Genomic DNA, 24,802 nt, shown 5'->3' with positions numbered 1-24,802 from the left:
AGGCACTGTAGATTTGTGGAACCTCTTCTATAGAAGAGGTTAGAACTGGCAGGAACCCACCCCTGCTTTACCCAAACAAGGTAACTTCATCAAATGTCTGGAAGAAAACATCCAAGTTCAGAGAGCACCAAGTACTCCTTATTTCAACCTTGAGCTACAAATATTCTCTTTTAGTGGTATTTATTATAATTTTTATGCTGCCCATCTCCCCTAAAAGGTGACTCTTAGTCTTTGTCTTGGCCCATCCACTTTTTCATTAGAATCAAAGGATATTGCACAACCCACGCCAAGAGGCACAATGAGATTGACTTTGAAACATTCCTGATTATTATAGTTGACTTTATACTTCTTCCCTTCAGCACCAATCTTCTATGCATCATTGCAAATTGGTTTTTCCTGATGATTCGTGATGGGCTTTCATAAAAGGATTTACAGATTTGGTGACTTTTTTCCTGGACAAAGAAAGCTTTGACATCTCTTTCAGAAAAACCTGACATTTTCCAGATATTTCCATCTATTTAGACTCCAACTCCAATAAACCTCAACCCTTTGGCAATGTTATAGAATTTGCTCCTGGTTCCATCTTTCCCTGTTCCCTATCCCATAGCTAAAACAATAAGGGGAGGCAAAACTTTCAAAACGGACTTGTGGAAATGGCATGTGCTGTCTAGTTAGGGTGTGTGTTCTGACCCTCCTCATCCCACACCAACACACTGCGAGTCAAAGATAAGTTACGGCATTTAATTAACAAACAGACAGGTCCTTGGCAGCAAACCGGCACAGACAAGCTTGGGCAGCAATCCAGCACAGATAAGCCGTGGCAGCAATCCAGTCTGCCAAGCTCACAATCATGTTCTCCAACATTAGTTCCTGCATTGACTTCTGCAAAAAGGGCGTGTGCATAAGCAGTCCTTTTATAGTCTGGAGAGGAGCCTAATGACCACCAGCTGAGTGCAATTACCTCCTGTACTTGCGCAACTGTTCCTGATGCCTATTAGCTCTTCGGTGCCGGGCATGTAGGAACAACTCACTGCTGGCATCCGGATCACTCTCCCTTGTCTCCTCCCCACTGGTCCAAAGCGCAGGTGCCTCCTGGTGGCCAACCAGCCTCTCTGTGCCCTGCTCAAAGTCGGAACCCTGTCCAGGGTCCTCCACATCCTCCAGAGCCGACTCATAGGGCCCCTCGCTGTCGGAGTCTGGTGGCAGCTCCAATGGCTCCTGCTGGGCCACAACAGGTGTGTATCTATGCAATAGAGAAAACTAAGGGAATATGGAATAGAATTATCCTCAAAGTGAGTATGCTTAGTTGGAACATGGCATCTGAGTTGCAACATGTGGGTGCCATCTAGAAAGGTTCACATTAGTTTCCAACCAAGTTCAAATCTGTCCACAAAAGTCGATTTTAAAATAGTGACTAACATGAAATTGAAAATCTAATATGGTTATATCCCATAGTGTTAAAACAATACTATGATGGGAAATTCATGAAATTTCAATACATGAGCCGAGGTGGCGCAGTGGTTAGGGTGCAGTACTGCAGGCCACTTCAGCTGACTGTTATCTGCACTTCAGCGGTTCTAATCTCACCGGCTCAAGGTTGACTCAGCCTTCCACCCTTTCGAGGTGGGTGAAATGAGGACCCAGACTGTGGGGGCAATATGTTGACTCTGTAAACCGCTTAGAGAGGGCTGAAAGCCCTATGAAGCGGTATATAAGTCTAACTGCTATTGCTATTGCTAAATTCTAGTAAGGCTAATCTCCTAAGGATCCCAAGCAGTGGTGGGTTTCCAAATCTTTTCCTACTGGTTCTATGAGAGAGCGCTTTGCTTTGCATGCACAAACAGCACCCAACACTGCCCTCGGTGTCAGTCCTGGTGAGCTCAGCTGTTTTTTTTAACCTCAGCTGAGCCACGACAATCTGCTCTGCTGCGCGAATCAGCTGAGCTAAAAAAACAAGGGAATACAGGAGAGGGAATGATGGGGGCGGGAGGGAGGGCCCAACCAGAGGTGGTATTTGCCGGTTCTCTCAACTACTCAAAGCATCCGCTACTGGTTCGCCTGAATCGGTCTGAACCGGCTGAATACTACCTCTGATCCCAAGTAATTTTGCCTGTCACCAATGCCATATTCATATATTGATTTTTTGGCTATAGTATTTGAGCATATTCATATTTTGACTTAGTATGAACATATTAGTCTCTCTGGTGGACAAGGATCTCAAATGGTTCCATTATTACTGAAAACTGGAGCTTTTGCCTGTAGATCATTTATATACAGGCAACAATTTTCATAAAACACGTCTTCATGTAAATTTGGGCCTTTGGAAAAGGTAGCAATGTTTCCATCAGTGGTGGGTTTCAAAATTTTTTTGAACCCAGTCTGTGGGTGTGGCCTCCTTTGTGGGAGTGGCTTGTCGGCCATGTGACCTGGTGGGAGTGGCTTGCTGGCCATGTGTTTTTTTTCTCTCTCTCTGTCTCTCTCTCTCTCTCTCCTTTCTTTCTTTCTTTCTTTCTTTCTTTCTTTCTTTCTTTCTTTCTTCCTTCCTTTCTTTCTCTTTCTCTGTCTGAGCCTGTGTGTGTGTGTGTGTGTGTGTCAGTGGTGGGTTTCAAAATTTTTTGGAACCTCTTCTGTAGGTGTGGCCTGCTTTCCGGGTCCACTGGTGGAACCTCTTCTAACCGGTTCGGTAGATTTGACGAACCGGTTCTACCGAACTGGTGCGAACTGGTAGGAACCCACTTCTGGTTTCTATGAACCCTAAACTGGTTGTCTGAGTGGTGCAACATGAATTAGCAATCCTACATGATAGTGACTAAAATCTCACAGTGATTTCACAGCATGTCCTTCCATTGAACCTAATATATTTTACATATATTTACAAAAAGCATCTTCTCTTCCACTATATTGGTCCCATTAAGTTCTGTTTACGGAATGCCTGTTCTTTCCGTTATATTGGAAATCAAAAGACTGAAAGCTCTGGTGCTGTATCTCTAATTGCTGGTTATCAATCATTGTCAATTAATTATCAAAGATTTGCCTCCTGAGGATTCAGGCTTCTTGTGACCTTCACTTAAATGTATAACTATTATATATAATTTGATAATTGTACAGATATAGGGAGAGGAAATATTCTAATGATTCGGATTATTGAAACCTAACTATGTATTTCCAGCTTTGGTGACACCCCTGGAACCGATAGTAAAAAAAAATTTGAATCCCACCACTGATCCATGTACATTTTGTGTTTCCTTCCATAATATATTTAGTTATTTAGGGTAAAATTGCACATTGCGTCTAATGCAATTCTGCTATCAGAACTGTCATTTATACCTTGCCACCTTTCAAATACCCTGCATTAAATCTGTCTCAAGGCAGGTCTTCTTGGTGGCGCAGTACTGGAAGGTGGAAGAATTGCCTACCATTCAAGAATGGACGTTAAAAGTAACAAACTTAGCAGAGATGGCTACAATATCAGCATATCTCAAGGACTATTCAGATGAGAAATACAAGCTGGAATGGAGAAGATGGATTGATTATATCCAAAGTAAATACAGGACTAAGAAATTTCAGATCGCTTATGAATGAACTAACAAGGAATGTCACAACTTATCTAAAGTTGGCTTTACAAAAGGGGAGTTAAAGTAGAAGCGAGGGATTATGCTAAAGTTAATTAGTTCATTTTAGTGTATGGTTGCTAAATGTTTATACCCTGCATTTGCTCTGGGAGGTTGTGGGGGAGGAGGGTGGGAGGGGATGTGGGATGGGGGGGAGGGAGGGAAGGGGAAAGGTATATAATTGTAAAACTCATTAAAACTTTTAATAAAAAAACAATGTAAAAAAACAAGGCAGGTCTTCTTCAGATGTCATGGAATTCAGTTCCCATTTCCGCCAGTCGGCATGGTCAATGGCAAAGGATTGTGGGAAACAGTGGCAGATTAAGGCTCACTGGTGCCCTGAGCACTGACAAATCTTCATCGGTTTTCCTGTCTTTCTTTCTCAACTTAGTGGCGCCCCCTTTGAGCCTGGCGCCCTAAGCACATGCTTAGTCTGTTTAAGGGTTAATACAACACTGCCTGAGGGTCATTCTCAAAATATATATCTTATACATCATTGTTCCTATGTATCACAATCACACTGTGGGTTCTAGGCCAACCCTCATCTGAAGACATAACAAACAATCCTCTCTGATTATTAGTGGGACCAAGCACTGGGCCCATCCTCTCTGTGTTCCTTAATCATGGTCAATGATTCTCCTTCATAGTGGGAATCTGATCAACCACTAATTCCTATTAACACAAACTAGATTATGAAATGAACCCTCAACCGTACGTTTTAAGTTCTGGCCCAAAGGTGCTTTTTAAAAAAATAGAAACTTTTTATTCTTAGACATAATAAAAAAACTAAAAAAACCCCAAAAAACAGAATCCCCAAAACACACGTATGTCTGTCTTAGCTGGTGTCATGACATTGCTGTATGTGTGACCACCCAAAATCCAACGATGAAAATTAAGATAAGGGTATGTCCCCGATGAAGATGCCATTGTAATATGGAAGAAAGACACCATACTAATAAAAGGAACAACAGGGGCACAATAAAAAAAAGGACAGCACATCTCAAAGGGCAGAAAAAAGAGGGGAACTCAGTCTACTTACTCATTTACATATCGTGACATTTTACAGAAATATTGTAACATTAGCAATGGTATAATGAAATCCTGCCTATCAGCCACGGAAGGAATAATGTTACTGTAAAAGGTAACCTGTTTGCAGTTTGTTATCCGGGAAATATTCATGCCAAGGAACATACATTTCAGAAGAAGTATTAAAGAACTGGTTTTCCTCCCCTTTTCCTCCTCCTTTTAATTTCCCCCCCCCTCTCTTGGGTTATCCGTCTTCCCCTACAGATTTACTGCACGATGACTCCCTTTACATGCTAATTATGTGCAGGTCTGGTGAATTTGTTAGTGGTGACACTTCGGAGACCCCGTGGGACTCCAACTCATTATGTAGCAATGTCCAGATATATCAGAAATTATTAGCTGTCATTAATCTGGTGTGGAAACATCGAGCACACAACCTGAAAGAGAGGGCAGGAAATAAGAGTACAAATGAAGTCTTGCTGGCCCCTGGTTCCCAAAAGATTAAAGGGCAAACCAAGGGGGGGGGGAGGTGGAGGGAGCAGAGTATCCCTTTTAAAGATCCCTTTGTGAGCAAATTTGCTAGAACTAAGCAAGAGAGACATCTGCACACGCATTGGATAAGTAGGCAGCGTAAAAAGTTCATTTAAAGCTGTAACCAAACGAGGACAAAGAGGCCATCAGGATAACTGTCAGGAGGCTTCCGCACAGAAGCTGCCAGCACAGGCTCCACATCTTGGCTGGATTAAAGAAGAGGACAGCATAGCATTCAGCTCCCTTTCATATTATTGCTGTATATCAGTGGTGAGATTCCAATAATTTACCAACCAGTTCTCTGCCCTAATGTCCAGCTGGGTAGGCGGGGGCTCGGTGGTCATGTGATCATGTGGGTGTGGCCAAGTCAGTGTCACTCAGGTCGATGGGCACTTCGCCTTAGTTGTTACAAATGGTAATAAGGGTTAACTGGAGAGGCAGTTTCTGTAAGCAGGGCAATAAAGATTAGGCTAGTTTCATTTGAAACCTCTAAACTAATCTGTCCTATTCCTTAGCATTTGGCTCCTGAGCAGGAAAGTATGGGAGGGCCTCTGTCCTGGGATAGTGATAAGATGAACTGCTGATCCATTTATATTTGATATACAGCAGTGGTGGGATTCAGCCAGTTCGCACCTATTCGGAAGAACCGGTTGGTAACTTTCTAAGCAGGTTTGGAGAACCGATTGTTGGAAGAAATCTCCTTTTGTTTTTTCCCACTTTACAGGGCTAATCCTGTAAGGAAGGCAGGAAGGAAACATTCTGGTGTTGTTTCTAGCCTAATCTTGATTGCCCTGCTTACTGAAACTGCCTCTCCGGTTAACCCTTATTACCATTGTAACAGCTAAGGCGAAGCGTCCATCGACCTGAGTGACCTTGAGTTGGCCACGCCCACCCAGTCACATGACCACCGAGCCCCACCTACCCAGATGGTCATTAGGGCAGAGAACCGGTTGTTAAATTATTTGAATCCCACCACTGCACCCTTACGATATTCAACAAAAATTGTTGGCCCCCTAGGCCTCAGGATAGGGTGTCTATGGTATCCCTTTGATGTTGTATTTCTTCCTGCTATTGAATTAGCTTTCGTGTAATGTCCTAGGTGCATTATTTTCTTTTCTTTTTCTTTTTTTATTACAAGTCTCCTAGAGTTGCTAATTCAAAATGGATTTAATAACGGTGGAAATAAATAATAGTTCAAATTGTCTTTTTTTTTAAATCTTCAAAATGTTTACAATCTGATTAGGAAGACAAGAGAAGGTGTTAAATAGTAACTTTCAGGATGTTGGGGTGGGATAGGCTTATGATCGTGTTCAGAGGTTGGCTTTTGGATGTTTTTCAAAATTAAACAAACAGTATTTGCTTTATTTCTTATATCTTAGTGAATGTAAAGTAAAACTAAAAATCTAGGCGCTTTTAAGGAATCATCATATTCCTTGGTAGTAAGGGATTGGAAAGTCAAGTAAACTGTGCCTCAAGTTATTGTCACTAGGGATTGGAGAATCTGACAATATATTTTTCTGACAGATTTCTCATCTAATCAGCCACAAGGTTTGATGATCGCATCAGTTTATAACGTTTCATACACTTTTCTATGTGCGTTTACAAATGGCCCCATTTTCATGAATACTGTTCAGTCCTAGAAAAAGATTTGCACTACACAGCCAAACCTGTTTTTTTGTTTTTAACTTATATCTGCCTAAAGATACTGTTACTTGCATTTCAACTAGCAGGATTCCTTTAAACATAAAAAAAAAAATCTCATGCAGGTAGTCCTCATTAGAAACTGCCTCATTTCAAGACCATTTGCCGTTATAATGGCGAGGAAAAAGTAGTTTTCTGACTAATTGTTGCATTTAGGACCTTTGGAGATCTGTAAAACGAGCGAAAGTTGAAGTAAAACAATAAAAACAGTTGCAGTTTCACTTAGTGACCACTTCGCTAAGCAACTTAGTTGCCGGTCCAATTGTGGTCACTTAACAAGGACTATCTATAATCCCAGAGCAATGAAAAATAATATTGAATTAAAAAAAACTGATCATTAAACACGATGGGAGTCTGTTTATTTTCTAATATTTCTATTGTTATTATATTTCTATTGTTTTTATCTTGTTAAAACTCTTCATTAAAATTCTATTAAAAACAAAGATGTTATAGGAGCATCCTAATTTCTAAGGTTGCTGCAAAGCTTATCCTTAAGTTGATCCTTAACACATCACTTTCCTTAACACCTGTATAAGTTTAATGTAGTTGTCAATGTTTATTACATTGTTTTTAGACTTCTGGATTTGTTATCGTTTTCATTTATTTATTTATCACAAGTGTTTCTGTACCTTTCAGTCAATTGAAGCAGAGCAGCTAAGTCTTAACTGATATTTCTATTTTTATTTTAACAATTTTAATAAAATAATTGATATTTTTATTTGTGTTGTTTTGATTGATATTTTTTATTGTGCTCCAATACAGTAGGTGGATTTATTTATTGTTTATTTTTAGTCTGTTCATTTCTAACTGCATTATAACCAGCTGAATCAAGCTTACGTGTGCTTTTTGCCATGCAAAGAGAAAAGGCACATATAGCTTTAATTCTGCAAACTTCAATTTTAGATCTCAGAATCCAATCTTCTTATCGGTCAAAACAGCTGTCTTATCTCCTGTTGAACATAATCGGTGAGCGGGAACTATAACCTCTCTGGCTTAATAGTTTCACCATTTAACATTGCTTGATTCCCCCCCCCCCATCCTCCCCCTTAATGTTCATTCATTATATTCTACATCTTCCTTCTCCATTGATTAAACTCTGAGAAACAGACACATCAAAAATGCATGAATGAATTCCAATTCAAAATGTTTTTAAGTTTTGAGTTTGATCCTTGGAGGAATATTTATGTGTTCTTAAAACAACAAATGTGAAAATGTCTCTTAGTTTTCTGATTCGCTACCTCTTGTCCATAAATTCATTACGGACATGGAAAGCTTATGCATGAATTGGGTAGAATATGACCAAACACTCTCACATAAAAAAGTTTCCTTATTATGATGCCATTAAAAATGCAGATGTTGAAAATTTCCATGTTCTAGTCAGTCTGCAAATAATCTTGGTCTAATCTTACGGCCTGGCTATTCGACATATTACCTATGCTTTTCTTTTTAATGCCTCCTACTTCAAGTCACGTGTCGAAACGTCGATTAACTGCTTTTGCACTGAACAACTTAGCCATTAGGTAAGCGTATCAATATTGCAGGTGTGAAACTCCTCAGTTGTTAATTCACAATTGTGACATTAATCAAAGCTAATGTCACTTGCAGTTGCCAGAGCACATGCCCATTTTGAAACACAAGGCAATGGGCAAAAGTAATTCAGCCATGATGTATTGCTAATTTCCATCCCAATGCTTTCGCTGAATTGCAGAATCTGGAGATTCCGTCTTCCATCTGTGCTGCAGTTTGAGGGGAGGGGGAGAGAGATGGCGTTCTGTAGTATGAGAAAACCGAAGAGAGTTTATTCCATACTTTCCCAAACATTTCCGCTTTACTTCGGGAAAAAAAGAAAAAAGAGCTGTACAATCTAGTGCAGGGCTGTCAAACTTGAGACCCTTGGGCCGGATGTGTCATGCGCTGGCCACGCCTAGGCCCGGTTTCGCGAAGGGGGGGGGGAAAGTCCTGATACATCACATTATACAGCCATGATAACATAGATTTGACATCCCTGATCTAGTGTGTACTTAGTTGAGAGGAGTCAAAAATCAACAGTGATGCTCTCAACTAAATAGGCATGGGATTAAGTTATAAAATTCAGCCTAAAAATTCAGCATACACTCAGCCAGCTGGTTGTATTTTTCCCCAGGTAAACAAATATCATTATCTGTGAACTCCACTGTTAGGTACGAAGTTCAATGAGAAAATAGCTGTTATACAGGTAATCCTCGACTTGCAACACTTCATTTAGCGACTGTTTGGAGTTACGACGGGACTGAAAAAAAGGGACAGGCCCATTTTTCACACTTAAGACCGTTGCAGCGTCCCCATGGTCCTGTGATCAAAATTCGGATGTTTGGCAACTGACTCATATTCATGATGGTTGCAGTGTCCTGGGGGGGGTCACGTGATTCCCTTTTGTGACCTGTCAAGCAAAGTCAATGGGGAAGCTATATTCTCTTAACAACCATGTTACTAACTCAATATCTGGAGCGATTCACTTAATAGCCGTGGCAAGAAATGTTGTAAAATGGGGCAAAACTCACTTAACTACTGTCTCACTTAGCAACAGAAATTTGGCTCAAATGTGATTGTAAGGTGAAGACTACCTGCAGTTTCTCTCTCTCTTTCTCCCTCCCTCCCTCCCTCCTTCCCTCCCTCCCTCCCTCCCTCTCTCAGGCTGGATGTCCAGGGGGGAAAGTCCTGATATGTAATGTGATATCACCATGATGACTCTCTCTGAAAGAGAGACAGAGAGAGACAGAGAGACAGAGAGAGACAGAGAGACAGAGACAGAGACAGAGAGAGACAGAGAGAGAGACAAAGAGAGAGACAGAGACAGAGAGACAGAGACAGACAGAGACCGAGAGACCGAGAGACCGAGAGACCAAGAGACCAAGAGACCAAGAGACAGAGAGACAGAGAGACAGAGAGAAACAAAGAGAGAGAGAGAGACAGAGAGAGAGAGAGACAGAGAGACAGAGAGAGACAGAGACAGAGAGAGACAGAGAGACAAAGAGAGAGAGAGAGAGAGAGACAAAGAGAGAGAGAGACAGAGAGAGACAGAGACAGAGAGACAGAGAGACAGAGAGACAGAGAGAGACAGAGAGAGAGACAAAGAGAGAGAGACAGAGACAAAGAGACAGAGACAGAGAGACAGACAGACAGACAAACAGAGAGACAAAGAGAGAGAGAGACAGAGAGACAGAGAGACAAACAGAGAGAGAGAGAGAGACAAAGAGAGAGACAGAGAGAGACAGAGAGAGACAGAGAGAGAGAGAGAGAGACAGAGAGACAGAGAAAGAGAGAGAGAGAGAGAGAGGGAGGGAGGGAGAGGGAGAGAGAGAGAGAGAAACTGACCGATTGAGTGATAAAATCACAGTGATGCTTCTTGCCAGTTAATTACAGTCTATCTTCCATGTGTGATATAGGTACTCATTTCTAATGTTTTCAATCCTTGCACTTTCTTGTAAAAAGAAAAAATTAAATTCAAAAATCGTCCTTAGATGGGATTTTTAATATTTTCATTTTGGTTTTCCCCTCCAAGGAAGTGGAAAACAGAGCAGCTTGTAAAGGCTCTATATTTCAGTGGCACCAAACATCAGTGACTCATTATCATTGCTGGCATTGTTTAGGCTCTGAAGTTCTTTTAGCCTTTGTTCGGGAAGCTGATAGATATCAGACCAACTGTGCAATTGCTATAATGCACTTTCACCTCACAGAATCTGCACAGAAACTTCATTGTTGCATGACGGCATCTACACACAGAGTTCTTCTAATGCCTAGTGAGTGGCATTTTGCATTTTGGTCTGAAGAAGTATGGTGGGGCAAGATGGGAAGAGAGAAGGCAAACAAGATTCCTGTCCAATGCGTGTTTTAATCTACTAGAAAGAAGCTTCATTAGAATGGCTAATTTTATCGTGCTTAACTTCAAGAATTATTAAAGCAATTGGAGGAAGTTAACTTCATCTTATTATTTAAGCAAAGTAGCCTCATGTTGCTGCTTAAGAGCCTTGCGGTATCCATACATATGCCAAGTTTTACTTTCATACGCTCTTCATTCTTTGACGCATGGTGTTGCATGGCCACTAACATTTTTTTCCCCAATTTTTTAGTATATTTTATTTTCATTTTCATACACTCACATGTATACCCCTTACAGTATTAAACAGTAATTGCATCAATTCCTCTTGTCGACAATGCCCCAGAAAATAAAAGCTCTTCCATTCTCCATACACCTCTTTCTTCCACCACCCTCCAACTTTCTATCTTCCCTCCATCATCCCCCTCTACCCTACTTCCCCTCCCCCTCTACCACTCCTCTCTCCAGATCCGCTCCCCCCCTTCCCTTTCGCCTCCCCCCCCTCTCCCATTCCTCTCTACCCATCTTTCTTCTTTCCTACTCCTCCTCCCCTCGGTGTATTTCCACTATATGTTAATGTATTTGGCTTATCCTATTTTTAAAGAAAAAATAGAGAAAAACAGTATACATGTGAAGTCACATTGCATTGAGAACTAACACATCGTGTCTAGCCTAATGTACACCCCTCCCTCCCTCCACCCTCCCCCCCCGACCCCCCTCCTCCTCCCCCCCGACTTCCCAGAACCCGTACACGGTATAGATTTTTAACAAACACGGTCTAAAATCTATTGAGAAAAAAGAAGTGAAGAAATTAATAACATCTCTACATTGATCTTAGCTTCTTCTTGCTAAGCTAACTTTAAACAATTTAAATCATTTCTGATCTTAAGCATAGGCTAACTGGAATTTCTTGGTCCCGTATTTATTTTGTATATAGTCAATCCATTTTTTCCAGTCTCGTTTATATCTCTCATTTGAGTGGTCTTTAAGATATGCCGATATTTTAGCCATCTCGGCTAAGTTTGTAACTTTCAATGTCCATTCTTGAGTTGTAGGCAAGTCTTCCTTCTTCCAGTATTGCGCCACCAACAGTCTTGCTGCCGTTATTACGTGCAGAATCAAGTTAGTCTCTACCACTGTAAAGTCAGTACTTATACCTAGTAAAAATAACTAACATTAAGCGAAGAATAGATCACCCTACAGAGGATATAAATAGCGAAGAATCTGAAGAAGGAGCACCATATTGAACACAACACAAAATTATCCTTCTTGATTCCTTCTGAGAATTGCTCAACACCATTATGAGTTGCAGCAATATTTAATTATCTTAAATGTGTTCAGTTGCATCTCTTGAGGATTCAACTCAAACCATATTACTATTGTAGCTACAAGTCACCGTTCAAAATTGAGTGATGATCGAGGAGCATGGTGGCAATAAGAACCTGCTCATGCTTTATGCCTCCAATTAGCCTTTACCAGCAAAGAACTATAACCAAATAGAATCAAATTAATTGCTGTAGCTACCTTTGGTTGATGGACCACACCAAAAGAGAAGCCTAGGGTGAGAAGTGGGTAGAGTTATATGTTCTGACCAGCCTTGTCCCACACCAAAGCACACTCCGAGCCAAAGATAAGTTACGGCATTTAATTAACAGACAGAGAGGTCCTTGGCAGCAAACCGGCATAGAAAAGTTTGGGCAGCAATCCAGCACAGATAAGCCGTGGCAGCAATCCAGCCTGCCAAGCTCACAATAATGTTCCCCAACATTAGTTCCTGTGTTGACTTCTGCAAAAGGGGCTTGTGCACAAGCAGTCCTTTTATAGTCTGGAGAGGAGCCTAATGACCACCAGCTGAGTGCAATTACCTCCTGTAGCTGCGTAACTGTTCCTTACGCCTATTAGCTCTTCGGTGCCGGGCGTCCAGGAACAACTCCCTTGTCTCCTCCCCACTGCTCCAATGCATGACATCCGGATCACATGCCCTTGTCTCCTCCCCAATGGTCCAAGCTTAGGCGCCTCCTGGTGGCCAACCAGCCTCTCTGCGCCCTGCTCGGAGTCGGAACCTTGTCCAGGATCCTCCACATCCTCCAGAGCCGACTCATAGGGCCCCTCGCTGTTGGAGTCTGGTGGCAGCTCCAACGGCTCCTGCTGGGCCGCAACAGTTATATATGTAAGTTGGCTCCTTTATTATGAATTGCAAAATATCATAACGGATTCTAGATTTCTTTGTATAGCCATATTTATTTTCCACAGGCCTCCATAAATCCTGACTAATTATCATAATTGGATGAGGAAAAATTACATTTGGACAAGTTTTTGAATCTGACTAGGATGGATCTCCAGCAATTTTAACTGTTGTAATGTCTATTATACCAGCCAGAAGGCAGACGGAACAAAGAGTCTGCAAATCTTTCATACGTTTTCTGCATTTGCACATAAAAGAAACATTCATGCTATTTCTGAAATTGGCCGATACCTCTAATTTCTTTTTATAACCAAGATAAAGCTTTGGGCGACATTTCCGACAGGATATGTCTCAGTTAGAGAATTACAGTTTGAGTCAAAAATCTCATAAAAAGGAATTTCTGCACATAATTTTCTTATTGAGAAATTCCTGAAGGCAAGCTGCAAGTCAGATTACATGCTGATTTTAAATTCTGGGAAGACAATACGTAAAAAAATAAAATAAAACAAAAAGCAATGAATGATTATCAATACTTCCTCTTCTTATAAGAATGTTGCATTTTGTCTTCCTGAATACTTGGCCAATGTAGAATGAAGATATACCACTTGGAAACTATAACATGAAGGAACTAAGACCCGAAAAGATTACAATGTACAGTATATTGTTCCAGACAACAAAAATAAATTACAAAATATTTTGGGAATTTGCATTTTTTTCAGTTTGAGAGAAGTTTCCAAATAATATCCCTTTTTTCTCTTAGTGCTGCCATAATAAAATATAATTGTTTTGTTCTCCTACATGGGAAAAAAGTAGTATCTTTCAAACATGAGTACCCAATAAAGGATAATTATTAGCCATATGGACTCTTGGTAACTAGGCAACTATAAGTTTAAGATATTATTATTTCTTATATTTGCAGATATGATGAGTCTACTTGAAGGCAATGCATTTTGATCTCCAGATAGCATCAGCAAATTGAGTCAAATTGTTACATCATATTAGATCCTTCAAATCAATTTCAATGTTCTGATATATCTTCCTATATGCAGACGTGTTTCCCCCTGAATTGTATCAGATCACTTTTATGAATTATAGTGGAAGTCCAAAATCCAAAACCAAATAGATTGCAAGTCAAAAATAGAATCAAATATTCAGAATGGATTTTACTATATTTATACATACCCAATTATTGCAAGTTGTTGTCATTTAATCTACATGTTGTTATCTGATTTGACACTTCTGCTAAAGTCTGACATACAGAAAGTGCTCTGATATTAACTGTGTTTGTTGACTAATGGGATTAAAACTTGGGGACATAATAAACTGGGAAACAACCAGAGCATCATTAAGTTTGAGATAAGTTTTGATAAAGTGTTTTGGTTTTGCTCCTCCTGGAGCACTATTGGGTAACTGCCACCTCCTGAAAGGCTGGGACCGGGAAAGCCCTTCCCCCACCCCACCCATCCGCCATAGGCCACCTCAAAAAACATGATATGGAAGCTCTGTAGCTGGTGGGAGCTGGGTGTATTACATAGCAATAGCAGTTAGACTTATATACCGCTTCGTAGGGCTTTCAGCCCTCTCTAAGTGGTTTACAGAGTCAGCATATTGCCCCCACAGTTTGGGTCCTCATTTCACCCACTTTGGAAGGATGGAAGGCTGAGTCAACCTTAAGCCGGTGAGATTTGAACCGCCGAACTGCAGATAGCAGTCAGCTGAAGTGGCCTGCAGTACTGCACTCTAACCACTGCGCCACCTCGGCTCTTAAATGAGAAACAGCTGCTAACAACTGGAAAAATCATAATGGCTTCACATTATGATCCAGCCCTTGGGTTTCCCCCTCGTCCTCTTGCCCTCTGTATTCCCAATGACACCAGCCCAGATGGCAGCACCAGTGCACACGCCAGAAGCGTTAGTGAATGTGTGTGGCGCACAATGGACAGCCCATCACAAAGCTGAAAGCCAGGTCTATCAGAGTTTGTTGCAGAAAATCAAATCCAGAAAGCCCACAGAGGTAACTGATGCAGCAGGATTCATTGACTTCTTTATAGACACAATAACACATGAAGCAAATTTACAATACCAATAGCTGATTCTTCCAACATGATAGAAGTTACAGTCAGAACACAGGCATGAGGGAACAGTTTCATCTCAGAGTTCAGAGCAGATAGAGTAGTTTCATTTCCAGCACAGAGCTTAATACGGACAAGACTAGTTTCAGTTTCAACTCTCAGCACAGCACAGAGCTGCAGTGCTAAACCATGGCCAATCTGTTTCAGCTCCCATTGGCTGATCTATGGCCATGCCTATTCATTGGCTGACCTTGTTACCATGTCTCTCCTGGTCATGAATATTCTAACAAGGTCTTCCAGCACAGCTGTCAGAACATTTGAGTCTCATCCAGATGCTTGCTTCCCCCCCCAACCACGCTCATAGTGTTTTTGTTGTTGTTGGTGGTGCTGCTGCTGCCGTCACCGCCACCTTTCCATCACTTGGACCCCACTCTGAGTTCACATCTTGTCGCAGAGGCACACCCCTTGTCACTAAATTGGCGGCTGGCACATGAGGCTAATTGTCCCGGGCTCTGAGTTGGCTGGGGACAACTGTCCTAGGATGAGGAGCAGGGGAGGAGTGATGGGGGATCAATGATGAGGAAGACAAGCACCGATGGAGGGTCAGCCAAGGATAAATGCCCAAGGTGGGTGGGTTAGCTGTAGTAAGAGGCTGGGGTGAAGTGTACCTAACCATGTGACTGTGATCAAATATCCTAGACCTCAATTCTTCCATCCAACAGGATGGAAGTTAATCATGCTACTACTGAAAATTTTTGTCCCTGGCCTTACAATAGCTCTTTCTTAACCTGTCTTCATTAGATCTACTCAACAATAGTTGCACACCTTATCCATTCACATTGCTTTTGAAAGGCCTACTTTTCTTAATACTTCAGAATGTTCACTTGATTCCTTTTTTTATGTATACTAAATGAGGCAGAAGCTCTGTAGACGACGCATTATTCCCTCAAATATTTCAGAGCTTTGAGCCATTGATTTCTTTAATCTTCTGTTTGAACGGTTATAATGATGTTGGTAGCACGAAGAAAGGAACCAATGATTACATCTCTCTTAAATAAATGTTACCCTTCTCGCTGCTCTTGATGATCCTAGACTTTTTGAAACCAGATTATTTCCTTAATGTGTCATCTGCCCGGGCAAGATTTCAGTTGTCATTTTGTTTGAAAGACGATCACAACATTTAGATTATATGAGGTGAGAATATGGCTGGTTGAAAGGAAGACAGAAACGCCTGCTTTGAAGAAACTAAAAAAAAGGAAAACCCTAAATTGAAGTGAAACCCTACATTAACCATTTCACTTTTCATTTCAAGTATTCCTCTGTCACATTCGCATCAAAGGACAATGAAGCCGATGTGATCCCTTTTCACTGTTGTGATTGTTAACGCAGGCAAAAATTGCCTACTTCGGATAAATGTTCAGCATGCGTTGGCTCTCTGCAGTTGATATTCTGAATAATGAGAAAAACCAAGCTTAAGTAACAAAGTGCAGATTTCAAAAGTATATTTGACTTTGTCAAGATGCACGTGTTTTTTTTTTTTCATTTTAATAAAGTAACCGGACCCTTTAGTTCACAATCAACATTCATGTAATCCAAACTGATAGCACAATTAAGTGGAATTGATTTAACAGCATGTCTGGCACAATGGCTTTAATTCATTGCCTGGTGTGAGATATGATGAAAAGATGGATTAAGTAGGTAGAAAGGCCTTTATTCATTTCAAGGGATAGAGCCACTGCCTTTGTACATTATAACACAGTAGAAACGCTTCCCTTTCCATTAAAGCAAATGGAAGAAAAAAAATACACAGTCTTAAACATGCTTAAAAAGTCCGGCACTGGTTTAAAGCAGATCTATTAAGATGCTCCTAAAAGGAACAATATAAAAGGCCAAAGATACAAATATGTTATGGATGGAAGCCTCTAGTCCAGTGTTTCTCAACCTTGACAACTTTAAGTCCTGTGGACTTCAACTCCCAGAATCCCCCAGCCAGCACAGCTACTACTCTATTATTCTATTCTGTTGTGAAGAAAATATACTTGGATGCAGCTAGTTGAGAAAAATTATAAGGAAATCTATCAATGCATTTTAAATCTATCATGCATTTGTGATCATATTTTGAATTTTATACATTGCTGTGGTTAAAACGGAAAAGAAAAGCGGGCGCATGCTGAATTACTTGATGCCCATCTAAGAGCCAAGGTGGCGCAGTGGTTAAATGCAGCACTGCAGGCTACTGCTAGATCAGCAGGTCAGCGGTTCAAATCTCACCGGCTCAGGGTTGACTCAGCCTTCCATCCTTCCGAGGTGGGTAAAATGAGGACCCAGACTGTTGGGGGCAATATGCTGACTCTCTGTAAACCGCTTAGAGAGGCCTGAAAGGCCTATGAAGCGGTATATAAGTCTACTGCTATTTATATTCATGAGTTTTACTTTATAAACACAGTAAAATGTTGCTTGAAGAATCTGAATGGGTACATTCCCAATTCCAATCTTTATAAAATGAAATCCACCAGCGATGTTGGGCTACAACCTCCATCATCCTAGACTCATCTCCTCCATGGTTAATATGAGTAAATGCAACTAAAGACTGAGCTGGCAAAAAAAGCAGAACAAAATTGGCTGATGAAGCAACAGTTGCCAACAGGATAAAAGGGCAATGAATATATAAAGTGCAAAATACAGATAATATTTCAGACCTCGCTGTGTGGTATCTGGGTGTGTGCATGCATGCGTGCTTCAGATGTGTTGATTTTGAGCCAAACATTCAAATGAAAGAATCAGCTGGTTTATTACGCATTTTATATGATGAATTAAAAGTGATAATTGTTATGAAAAACATCGTGCAAGCTCGAAGGATAGAGATAGAGATTTTACTTATGCCAAAGACAACTTTCTGCTGGGAATTTACATACCCTATTTTCATTCTTTTTTTTCTTGAAAAAGGGAGAATTCTTACCTGCCTAAATATTATATAACAAACCAAGATGGCATACAACTTGGGAGGTGATATACTTGTAGCATTCTCCTTAATAAAGGATGTATATCATTCTCTAATAAGGCCAATTAAAATAATTAAAAGGTTCCCATATCTGCTCCATCAGAGTCAATTATTGAAATAAGAGCATATATACAGACACTCAAGTGACCTAAGCAGTTTGGGGTCACGTGGTACTATGGGGAAGGGTGGGAAAAACCTCACTCATTAATCAACATAATTTGACTGAGCTCAATTAACAAATGGTAATATGTGTGTTTGTGTACGTGTGTCTGTTGGATCACATTTATCTTATCAATTTAAGAGAGGATCTTAAAATAAGATTTAAACCTTATTTAAAAGGCAATTTCTTGGGAAACTTGAAAATGATGCTCTGGGTGGTATTTGTTGCTAATTTTGTTTCATGATCTGTAAGTTGTTAGAGATGCAGTAAGTGAACATTTTTAGAAGAGTTATTAAATCAAAAACGCACAAAAGGCATATAGGCACGTTAGGTCATGCCTGAAATATTTCTCCCCAACTCTGCACTTTATTGATGTGCTGGATTACAACATACTGGTGCTCCCGAAGAATTCAGCAACAATGGTGAGACTTTTCTCATAGGACCAATGTAAAACACCACAACCAGTTGAAAATAACCACGCTCTCTCAATTCATCGTTGTCATGGCATTGTTTTGTTCTGTTCTGTTCTGACCAGGCAGAGAAATGAGGATTAGTGAAAAGGCTTCCGTCACCTTCTCATTTCACAATCCCTGTAAGGATAAAAGACACCTTAGAATCATCTGCCTTGGAAAACTTTGGACATGATATGTTGATGGAATAGTGGGAAAATATATGGCTAAAAGGACTGAAATTTACATTAAGTTATAACTTGAAATATTTTTTTTCTGTAAAATGATATACAGTTGTGTTGTGGCCCAGCAGGAGCCGTTGGAGCTGCCACCAGACTCCGACAGCGAGGGGCCCTCTGAGTCAGCTCTGGAGGATGTGGAGGACCCTGGATAGGGTTCTGACTCCGAGCAAGGCGCAGAGAGGTTGGCTGGCCACCAGGTGGCACCTGAGCATTGGACCAGTGGGGAGGAGACAAGGGAGAGTGAGCCGGAGGCCAGTAGTGAGTTGTTCCTGGATGCACACCATTGAAGATCTAGTAGGCATCAGGAACAATTACGCAATTACAGGAGGTGATTGTACTCAGCTGGTGGTCATTAGGCTCCTCTCCAGACTATAAAAAGACTACTTGTGCACACGCCCCTCTTTGCAGAAGTCAACGCATTGATTATAAGTTGGAGAACTTTTGTACCTAATTTGGCAGGCTGGATTGCTGCCAGGGTTTGTCTGAATTGCTGCCAAGGTCCTTATCTGTTTGTTCTGCTTGGCTTTCAGCTACCGAGGTTTTGGTGTCTTGCTATTAAAGTACATTCGAGTTAAGCTTGTCTCGGCATTCGTTACTGGACGGAGGAGGGGGTCAGAACACAGTTGTATATGACTCCCCAAAAAATGTCTAAAATGTATAAAGGTACTTCAATTTTTTGTTGGAAATGTGGACAGCAGAACAAATAGATAAGGACCTTGGCAGCAACTCAGACAGCATGATCTAGAGTAGTCATCATATTTTATGTTGTTTCTCCATGAGTATAGTCAACACTTGCCTTAGGGAATAAAAGTAGCTTAGGACATAGCACCTTAATAGTTCTGTGTGGCACGCCCTGTTCCCTCTCTGCCCTGCCAGAATATTACTGAATGAATGTGAGTGCCGATATGATTTTATTTAATGGGCCACTGACTTTTATGCCACAACTATATCTCTACACTTCCTGTATTTTTTAAGTATTTTCAGCTGGCTTAGAAGTGTCCAATGGATTTGTCCTTGATTGAACCTGTTCTTGTTTCCAGCTACTGAGGTAGCCTTATGCAACCCTCTTCTGATTGCAATAGAAGAACAATGAGGTCTTGGCCCATGTCGCAACTGGCTTGGTAATATATGTGGAAAGTTTGGAATACATGAATATAGATATGCTGCATATATCTTTATACAATCAGCTTTTAGCTATGTGTTCAGTTGGACCTACTTAAGTGTTACTATAAAGTTGCTAAATTCTAAATGCTATAATCAATAAAAGCAACCACTAGTGCTAACTTCATACTGAAGTTTAATTGTCTTGGTTTACACTATATAATCAGGAGGCTAATAAAGCCTGTTTGATAGAAAACAATAGGGCATACAATACCTTCTTATTATTAAAGAATGTGGCTCCGTTAAAAGGTATACATCGAAAGGCAAATTGCATGGCATGATGTTAATGTTCACTACTTGTAAAAAATGGACTTTAAAAAGAGCTCTCTTTTGGATTTTCGTCCATTGTCTGACTGAAAAAGAACCAGCAAAGAACACTATGTAACAGAGTTCTATGTTCTAATCTGAACTTCATGTAGGCTTAAACTTAAATAATGATATGAATAATAATGATAATAATTCGCCTTGATTGTCCCAAAGGAGCTTTTTTTCAAGAGGCAACTGGACTTTCTTTGAAGATGTTTCACTTCTCATCCAAGAAGCTTCTTTAGCTCTAAAGCAAAACACCTTCAAAGAAAATCTAGAAAGTCCAATTGCCTCTTGAAAAAAAGCAACTTTGGGGCAATCAAGGCAAATTATTATTATTATTATTATTATTTATAATGACTGAGAATCTCCATAGACATTGGCCTAGATTATTCCTGTACAATCAAGGCACAAAGGAGTCAAGAGAACATACCAGTGCTGGGTTTCGGCTTCTGTTACTTCCAGTTCGCTCAGGGACGCGCTTCGCAGGAGCGCATGCACAGTAGTAAAAAATTTCTTCTGTGAAAAAGCACCTACAGCACAGTGGTGGGATTCAAATAATTTACCAACCAGTTCTCTGTCCTAATGACTAGCTGGGTAGGCGGGGCTCGGTGGCCATGTGATCATGTGGGCGTGGCCAAGTCAATGTCACTCAGGTCGATGGGCACTTCGCCTTAGCTGTTACAATGGTAATAAGGGTTAACCGGAGAGGCAGTTTCTGTAAGCAGGTCAATAAAGATTAGGCTACAAACAACACCAGAATGTTTCCTTCCTGCCTTCCTTACAGGATTAGCCCTGTAAAGAGGGAAAAAAACACAAATGAGATTTCTTCCAACAACCGGTTCTCTGAACTACTTAGAAAGTTACCAACGGTTCTCCTGAATAGGTGCGAACTGGCTGAATCCCACCACTGCTACAGTGCCACCGATAGAACAATTTGGGACGTGTCTGGCCAAGTTATTACCTACTTTGCCGAACCAGTCCAAACCGGTAGGAACCCATTTGTGGAACAGACATACTTCTTGTCATTTTGATCATCAATTTACCCTACCTTCCAACATAGCAAGGCCAGATTTGCAAATGCTATAATGACCCCAGATCTTTAAATTGGCACAGCAATTAATGCTGAGATAACGTGCTGTAAATGTACTAAATCAGTGGTAGTCAACCTGGTCCCCACTGCCCACTAGTGGGCGTTCCAGCTTTCATGGTGGGTGGTTAGGGGTTTGCTGTAACTCTGCTTTATAAATTTTATAAGTAAAGTTACTTCCCTACTTTATAAATCACCATTATTGCAGAACCGGTGGGCGGTTAGAAAATTTTACTACTAATAAGATACAAAAATGGGCGGTAGGTATAAAAAGGTTGACTACCCCTGTACTAAATCAAAGGAGGGAGATGCAGGATGACATGATATTCTGCCTTGGGTCTCCTATGAGTTCGGTTTGGAATAGGATTCCCAGTTGGGGCTTGTCTTCAGGAACATCAAATCACGGACAATGCCATCATTTCTGAATCAGCACATTGAAATGAAGGATGAGATTACATTTAGAAGCCCATGTCAACACCTCCATCTCATTCGTTTGGACAATTAGGGATATGCAACGGCCATTGTCGAGCCCTGTCCACAAGACTTTTTCTTCCGAGTGAGAATGAATCCTGTACACAATAGCCTGTTTAAATGCATGGATCACCATGAAACAGGTTGTGAATTATTGATTCCTTTCATAGCATGAGATAGACAGATATTACCAATAGCGGTTTCTCCTATTGTGTGAGAATTGGGTCATCATAGAACTTAGAAATGCCACTCTCATTCACCCATGACCCTAGAAAAAAATAAATTATTGGTGGATCAGAGGCATCAAACTTGATGGTTTTTTTGCTATCGTTATTGTTGTGGGCATTTCACATCTGTCCTTGACTTCAACAGACAAATAGGTGAAATGAAATTCTGTCTGGTGTACAAGCTGTTCAAAACCCAGCTTTCAAAACAGATGAGAAAGAACTGCTAAAGTCTTTCCAACGTTAAAGATTTTGATTTGCCTTAGGAAGTTGAGTCTACACATCTTCTCCACTTCTATTGACTTATTTCATTTTTTAAAATCTGTTGGATTGTCACAATAAGACTGCCATCAAGTCCTAAGGTCACTTTAATGGGCAGACTTCAAAGAATAGAGTATTTACATGTCTAGCCACACATGAATGCACGCACGGGCATACACACTCACTGGTTGTTTTTAATCTCTCGGCACTACTGCGCCCTATTGTGTGAGAATTGGGTCATCATAGAACTTAGAAATGCCACTCCCATTCACCCATGACCCTAGAAAAATAAATTATTGGGTGGATCAGAGGTATCAAACTTGATGTTATTTTGCTATCGTTATTGTTATGGGCATTTCACATCTGTCCTTGACTTCAACAGACAAATAGGTGAAATGAAATTCTGTCTGGGTGTACAAGCTGTTCAAACCCAACTTTCAAAAACAGATGAGAAAGAACTGCTAAGTCTTTCCAACGTTAAAGATTTTGATTTGCCTTAGGAAGTTGAGTCTACACATCTTCTCCACTTCTATTGACTTGTTTCATTTTTTTAAATCTGTTGGATTGTCACAATAGACTGCCATCAAGTCCTAAGGTCACTTTAATGGGTAGACTTCAAAGAATGGAGTATTTACATGTCTAGCCACACATGAATGCACGCACGGGCATACACACTCACTGGTTGTTTTTAATCTCTCGGCACTACTGCCGCTGATGGATTCATTGGTGTCTAATAAACAAAAGAAATCAAATCTGGAGAGGGAGTGCACTTGTCCAGCTGCAGTGGAGAGAAGCCAAAGCATATGCTTGAGTTAACAGGGGGGGGGGGACAACCTGTCCTGTGTATCCACACAAAGAGATGATGAATACATGCACGCCGCGCGCACACTCTCACACATACAAGCAAACATCCACGCGCGGAGACATACATTTCTAGCAAGCCGTGGGATGACTTAAGCAGCCCATTGTACGAAATATGAATGAGCCATCATTGTCCTGGCGTAGTGAGAAGGGATGCGGTCTGTCCTTGATTAGCCACATGACTAACCTGATTACATGGGAGAAGCCACAAATGTAAAGAAGGCCTTCTGTCACTTCCGCCCCGAGGCACAGAGAACACGGTGCCCGGAGCCTGTCCCACTGTTGCCAAACGATAGAGGTGATGCACAAACAGTGCAAGGGTGGCTGACAATAAATCTCAGAAGGGCAGTTGGCCTGGGCCGAAATATACCATGAAAATATCTATTTGGCGTTCAACCCACCCACCCGGCCAAGTATTATATACCCCTGCGGCGAACAACTTTGCATGAAATACTTTGTCAAAGAAAATTCTGCATCCTTTACTCCTCTAATTTGTCCTGCCACCTTCTCTCTCTCTCCCCCCCCCCCCAGTTTACTTCTCTTTCTTTAGTCTCTTTAGAGATTAAGGCTGTAAGAGAACTGGGCTGATGAAACGAACAGGCTAAGAGATGTAAGTGTTTGCATCCCTCTGCATATTAATTCCTGTCTGCCATTTTTTTTTTCTTTCCTGACAGGAAATTTCACTGGCTTTTCTGCCCCTCTGAATCTAGTTCTTAAAGACAAATGATCTTTCACAGCTAATTGGTTTATAAGCTACATTCCAGCCATAGACGAACTTGATTAAAGATATTTTATAAAAACAGGGGGAAGAGAGAAAACGCAGCGTGTTCCAAAAAAACAGAAAGATGCAGTTGTTTCATCTGATGCCAAATGGTAACATTGGACAGGATCCTAAAATGTCTTTCTGTGAATGGTCTTTGATCCCATTAAATTTCCCTCTAATAAAGAGGTTGGCAACCTTTGGGTGGCTGTGAGCCACAAGTAATATTTTTTTGGGAGGGGATGGAGGTGGAGAGAAGCATATTTAAAAATCATATTAGGGCAGTAATGCAAAATAAGGGCCAGCAACATCTGAACAGAGATTTTTTTTATTTCTTCCCCATTTAAAGTGGACTGGACTTTTTGTTCGTTTTAGCATGCTATTTTCAGATATCTCCCATCTGTTGGGAGATGGAAGACCTACATTCAGTAATGTAAGTTGAGTGGCGGTGAGAGCTACAAAGGAAGAATTCAGGGATTCATAATCCCCAAATTCAATTGGAGAGAAAAATGGCTGTTTATTGATCCTTCTTCCAATCTATAGTCCTGTCCCTGGCAAAGCCATGGGGATTTCACAAGTCTTTAAAGGATATTTTGGGGGTTATTATTGTGTACAACATGGGTTGGAAATAGGTGATCTTTTGAAAAATCATTGAAGTATGATTTCCAATATTTCTCATCATTGACTATATTGGCTGAAGCTTCTGGAAGTTGTGGTTTAGCAATATTTGGAAATACAAAAACAAGTATGGAGAACAGAGACATCAGGTTTATTATAAGCAGTGTTGATGTGTGTGCTTGGGGTGTGTGTGTGTGACATCTTGGGAGCTAGGCT

Source organism: Thamnophis elegans, chromosome 8, assembly GCF_009769535.1.
Source record: "Thamnophis elegans isolate rThaEle1 chromosome 8, rThaEle1.pri, whole genome shotgun sequence".
Classification (NCBI taxonomy): Eukaryota; Metazoa; Chordata; class Lepidosauria; order Squamata; family Colubridae; genus Thamnophis; species Thamnophis elegans.
Note: the sequence above shows the minus strand (reverse complement) of the source record.